The sequence below is a fragment of the Alligator mississippiensis genome, chromosome 8, assembly GCF_030867095.1.
Source record: "Alligator mississippiensis isolate rAllMis1 chromosome 8, rAllMis1, whole genome shotgun sequence".
Taxonomy (NCBI): Eukaryota; Metazoa; Chordata; order Crocodylia; family Alligatoridae; genus Alligator; species Alligator mississippiensis.
In genome coordinates, this window is record NC_081831.1 from 570,010 (window position 1) to 576,009 (window position 6,000).

The window sequence follows — 6,000 nt, forward strand, 5'->3', positions numbered from 1 at the left end:
CTTCAGGATGGCCCTAGCAATAGGGGTGCGACCGCCCAGGTTGGAGGCGACTGAGGCGGGATCGTGGCTGCTTGGGGCATCCGAGGCAGAGGTGGCGGGGGTCCTGGGGACACAGGGCAGAGGCACGTCCCACGGCGGAGCCGGATTGTACCACGAGGAACGCAGTGTACATGGCGCTGGCTCAGAGTCCGAGCACACGTGCAGGGGTGCAGGCTGGTGCACGGAGCCCAGGGCCTGGGCCGGGTGGCAGGAGCTCGGCCTGTCCCTCTTCCCCACAGCTGAGCTCTTGTGCTCTCAGCACCAGGCGAGGCGTCTCCAGAGCAACCCTTCGCACAGTGGGGAGCTTGTCCCGAACCCGGCTGGGGAGCCTCCCCCCAGCCTGGCCGTCCAGCTGAAAGGCACCTTCTCCTGCTGCTGCTTCTCTGGGGAAAATGCTTTGCTGGGCAGGTGGGGTGGGGAAGAACAAGCAGCCTTGTGCTCACCCTGCTCCCAGGGCAGGAGCCCAGGGGAGAGCAGCCAGCGAGGAGGCTGCTTCTTGGACCAGGGCTTCAGCCACGCAGGCTGGAGCATGGCCCTGGTTCCCAAGGGGGTGGGGTGGCACGAGCTCCCCAGCTGGCTTCAGGGCGAGTTGGCCTCCAGGCCGCAGCAGAACTGATCCTTCCAGGGTCACAACCACGGCACGGCATCCGATGAGCCGACCGAGCTGGCAGGGCACGTGCTCCATTGAGCTGCTGGGGTGGGACGCAGGGCATGGCCCCTCTCGTGCATGCACGTGGGAGATGGCTGCAGGGCAGGGCAGCGAGCCCTGTCGACTCAAGTCCCGGCAAAGAGAACAAGCAGCAGGGGCGCTTTGGGCAGGTTTCTTTATGGATTCATTAGATTTCTGTGCTGCCGTTCCCAGCAGGGCTCTGGGCGGCCGACAGCCAGAGCCACGACCGCACAGGAACACCGGTGGACTTCAGAGTACCACAAGAGACCAAATCTCAGCTCAGCCCAACCACCAGCTCACGTGTCTTTGTCATCCAAGCATCCCTGGTGTGAAACCCTGGCTGGTGCTCCCCTGCCCCACCCTGGGGACGGGGCTGTCCGTCTTGGCCAGGACACAAGCTCTCAAGGTGCAGAGCCTTTTTGGAAGAGGAACAGGCCAAGGGGCTGCAGCTGCCAGGCCATGGCTGGGCACGTCCACATCCTTTCTAACAGCTGTCCATCCCTTCCACCCTCTCTGCCCCAGTGGGAGCAAGGAGCAGGATGCTGAGTGTCCTGAGCTTAGGAGATAAGGGGAGGCAGGAGAGCAGGAACACCCCAGCCACAGGCCAGGGCCCCAGGCTCCCCCTGCCAGGCAGCCCATGCTGGGCTCACTCCTGCACACTGGTGTCGAGGCCACAGCACTTCACACCGTGGTGATCCAGCACTGTGGTGCCACGCAGGAACGGTTCAAGTGCTGCGTGTGTGGCTGCACCCTGCAAGGGAAAGGGACACGGGCATGGACACCAAACCCAGCGTGGCCCTTGGTGGCCAAACTCGGCCCTGAGTGCTGCACAAGGGTCCAAGAAGGACTTGGCACAGCCTTGTCCCCAGAAACAGAACCACAGACACCTCATTGCCCTTCCCAGACAGCAATGCTTTGGGGTGCTTGGGCTGAGGAACAGCTGTGCCGCCCCAGGCAGCTCTAGGAACAGGGGTGCACATCCTGCTGTTCACTCAGCACCCTCCCAAGGGTCATCCTTCAGCAATGGAGCCTCCTTGCGGTGCTGGCTCCTGGACGTGGGCTTCACTCCAGAGCAGGACTTGGATTACAGCTGTGTGGCAGGCAGCAGCAAGACTCGCCAGCTGGGCGAGCCATTTCTCAGCTGTGTGGCAGTGTTACCCGCTCGCTGCGTGGGCCTGCTCCCCCCCAGTCCCTTTAAACCTCCACTGCAGGCTGTCTGCAACAGGCCTCACATGCTGGTGGATGCAGTCCCGTGCTGGCCCCTTGCCCGCTGGCTGCCAGCGCCTTGCCTTGCGGGTGCTCGGGCTGACTGCAGCCAGGATGCCGAGCACAGCAACAGCGTGGTGCCTGATGCTCCCCCAGGTGCTGCAAGTCCTTGCTGAAGGCAGGTGCGTTCCCACTGGGCAAGCGCATACAGCTTGTTTTTGCTGAACCAGGCAGCTTCCACGGCCTGGATGCCTCAGAGTCTCGTACCAGGCGCCCCTGCCCACCCCCAATCCCTTCCTCATACAGGACGACGCGCAGCCTGAGACTCAGGCTGAGGAGCAAAGATACTGGACTCAGGCTACATGGATCTTTATTGAAGCGGCTGACGGCCCTCAGGAGGTCAGCTCACAGGAGTGTGTCCGTCTAGGACACGTGAGCCTCCCAGGGAGGGGGCCTGGAGCCAGGGCACCTCTCCCCTTGGGCCCAGGGAGCTGTCTCTTGGAAGCTGTGATTGTTGGACTCCAGGTGCTTGCTGCCCTGTGAGAAAGCAGGGGCGTGATCCCCTCTGCCTGCCCTTGGGAGCATGGGGCTGGTGACCTGCCAGCCAGAGGAATCAGAGCAAACAGTCCAGCAGTGCATCGCATGCCCCCAGCAATGCACGTCCCCCTCGCGGGCATGGTTACAGCACAGACCGCCCCGCATGGGGCACCAGGATTTCACCCATCTGCACACTCAGGCCCTGCGAGGGTACTCACACCACAGCACATGCTGCCTGGACTCAGACACCGTCCTGCAGAAGAGCTCCCTTAGTGGCAACCACCACTAACTCTCCAGGAAATCCAGCAGCTTGCCCATCTCCCCTGCTCCGCTCTCAACCAAGTGCTGGGCACTCTGCCTGATGCACTGGAGCTCCGGGCGGTTGGCACGCTCCTCCTCGCTCTGCCAGGAGAGGGACGGCGCAGCAGTTAAAGCAGGCATGGGTGTGTGCGGAAGCGGTTCCATAGGGACCCCGGGACACGGAGCACCCCGCTCCCGCTCCCACAGTACGTTTGCACAGGCAGCTCCTCGTTCTGCCAGGCCCTGGCAGCTGCCACTGCCCCCTCCCCAGAGCAAGTGACTACTGCCTGGGCCCCACTTAACCAAGATCTTGGAGCAGAGTGTGTCCATGGCTGCTGCAGACATCGAGCTGGGATGTCGCCGGTGCCCATTGCATGCTCGAACCTTCCCTTGCTCCCAGGGCAGGAGCTGCCCGTTCTCCGCTGGCCCCATGCCAACTTACCAGTGGCTCTTGGCCCTCTGCGCAGTCATAGGTTTCCTCGCCAAAGTGCAGGAGGCAGTTGTGAAGGAATTGCTCCAGGCTCCTGCCGAGCCTGTGCAGCTTCTCCTCCTCGTAGGTGTAGACCCCCCCGTTTGCCGCCACCAGGATCACCAGCTGCTGCCCCGTGGCCAGGCACGGCACGTTGTCCACGGTGCCCAGCACCACCATGCGGGTGGGCGAGGGCAGGTAGAGGTGGGCCCAGTCCGTCAGCATGTACTCCATCCCGGCGTAGCAGGTCTCGTCCAGGCTGCCCAGCTGCAGCTGGAACTTCTGCTTGTTGCTGAACTTAATTATTAGGCCTTTGTGTCCTTGCACGTACTGGGAGACCAGGTCCAGGCATTGCGCTAAAAGGGGGTGAGAAATCAGGGACTGCCCGGCCCCATCTGTCCGCGCTGGGCCCCTTGGGAAGGACGCACCCGACGATGATGCCCCACACGGATGTTCACGCATGTGTCTGGGAACACGGGGCAGCGTGCGTGTGCTGGGGGGCTTCACCTGGGCCTGGCCCGCACCGCTGCTCTCTTCCTCAAGTGGGAAGAGCTGAAAGCCCAGCCTCGAGCACAGACTATGCCCTGCCCCCCGCTTCCAGGACGGGACAGCTCAGCTCCGCGCTGCCACGGTCCCCTGCCCCAGTTTCAGGTCCCCACAGCCGGCCCTCCCCCAGATGCAGCCCGGCACCCCCAAGGGAAGCTGCGGTGGCGGGTGCCCGGCCCGGCAGACCCCCCCGCCCCGCCCCGCCCCGCCCCGGCTACTCGCGCTGCGCCTTCAGCGCCCCGCACAGCTCGCGGACCCTGCGCGGGGGGCCCCGCTGGGCGCTCGGCCTCCTGGAGGAGAGGGTGCCGTCAGCCCCGCGCCCGTGCCCCCAATCCCGTGCCCCCCGCGGCCGGGGCAGGCGGCTGTACCTGCGGGCGCAGTGGGGGGGCGCGGGGCGAGCAGGGAGGCGGCGCACATGGCGGCGGCGAGCGGGGCGCGGAGCAGCCGAGGCCGGCGGCAGACGGGACGGGACGGGAGAGCCGGGCCGGGCCGGGCCGCGGGACGAGGCGGTGGCTGAGCCGGATCCTGCGCGGGGCGGCGCGGCGCGGGGCGAGGCGAGCGCAGGCAAACAGCCGCGGCCGCCGCCCTGCCCTCCCCTCCCCTCCCCGCCCCCCCGGGGCCGCCGCTCGGTTCCTGGCTCCCAGTTCCTGGTTCCTTTTACAAAGCTGATCTAGACTCAGTAAAAGCTCGTTATTAATGAATTACGCGTCCTAGAGAGCGAGAATCTCATTAGCTACGCATAGGCACTAATTCATATGTAAAAGAATACCCCACATCAAGTACGGAAAGGTCAGATGAGGATGGGATTCCGGGGCAAAGTACTGCTTGGGCCACCCCAGCCTTCGTGGCGGTGCCGGGGGCTGTCCCGAAGAGCCCTGACCACAGTCCCGCGGCCCCGAGCGCGGCCCGGCCGTGCCAGCTGCCAGGGCACGGCCCCCATGCCCACTCTACTAAGTATAATGGCTTGAATAAGGAACTGGCCCTTCTTGGGCCACCCACCAGGATACCTCTGTGCGACCGGGGGACTGTCCTGGACGTCTGTGACCAGAGACTTGTCCGGCCCAAAGTGAGGTCTGGCCGTGCCAGGCTGCCAACCGACAGCACCCCCCAGACCCTGTGCTAAATTAATGGACCGGAATAAGGAACTGGATTTGGGCTGGGATTATACCCAGAAATCCTTCTTGGGCCACCCCAGGCCATGTCTCTGTGCCACCAGGGCACACTCCTGGACATCTCTGAGCAGAGACTTGCTTGACCCAAACCGCGGTTTGGCCGAGCCCGGCTGCCAACAGACAGCACGCCGCCGCTGTGCTAAGTGTGTGGTCTTGAATTAGGAACTGGCTGGTGGGCTGGCATGGGAGACGGAAATGCTTCTTGGGCCACCCCGCGCCGTGACTCTGGTGCTGGGCCACTCTCCTGGCCACCTCTAACCAGAATATTGCCTGGCCCAAAGCGCAGCTTGGCAGTGCCAGGCTGCCATCTGACAGCCCCCCATTCCCACTGTATGAAATGCATTGGCTTGAATAAGGAATTGGCTTTTGGGCTGGGATTATACTTGGAAATCCTTTTTGGGCCACTCCTTGACTTACCTCTGTGCTACCGGGGAACTCTCCTGGACGCCTCTGACAAGAGACTTGCCTGGCCCACAAGGCGGTTTGGCTGTGCCAGGGTGCTGACAGCCCCCCAGCCACTGTGCTAGATATATGGACCTGAATAAGGAACAGGCTTTTGAGCTAGGATTACAGCTAGTAATCCTGCTTGGGCCATCCCATGGCACAGCTCTGTGCCCCCGGAGGACTCTCGTGGACATCTTTGACCAGAGACTTGCCCAGCCCAAAACATGGTTTTGCTGTGACCGACTGCTATCTGACAGCCCCCTGGCCCCTGTGCTAAGTATAATGGCTCAAATAAAGAACTGTTTTTTGGGCTGGGATGAGAGATGAGATGAGACCCCAGATGTGTGGCGTGTGGGCGAGGAGTGGGTGACGCAGCCATGGGACCGCCGGGCTCCAGGGGCAAGTTTGCAGCAACGCGCCCTGGGGCTGGGCAGTGCAGCGGGCCTGGATTCCCGGCTGCCCAGATGTGGGCACAGGCTCAGGACCCGGGCAAGGTGTCTCTGCTCCAGCCTCCCTGTCAGCAGCGGTGTGCACGGGCACCCCGCATACCCCATCCTCAGAGCTCGCATGCGCCCCCACTCCCCACGACCCCGGGAACAAAAGCACCAAGCAGCAGC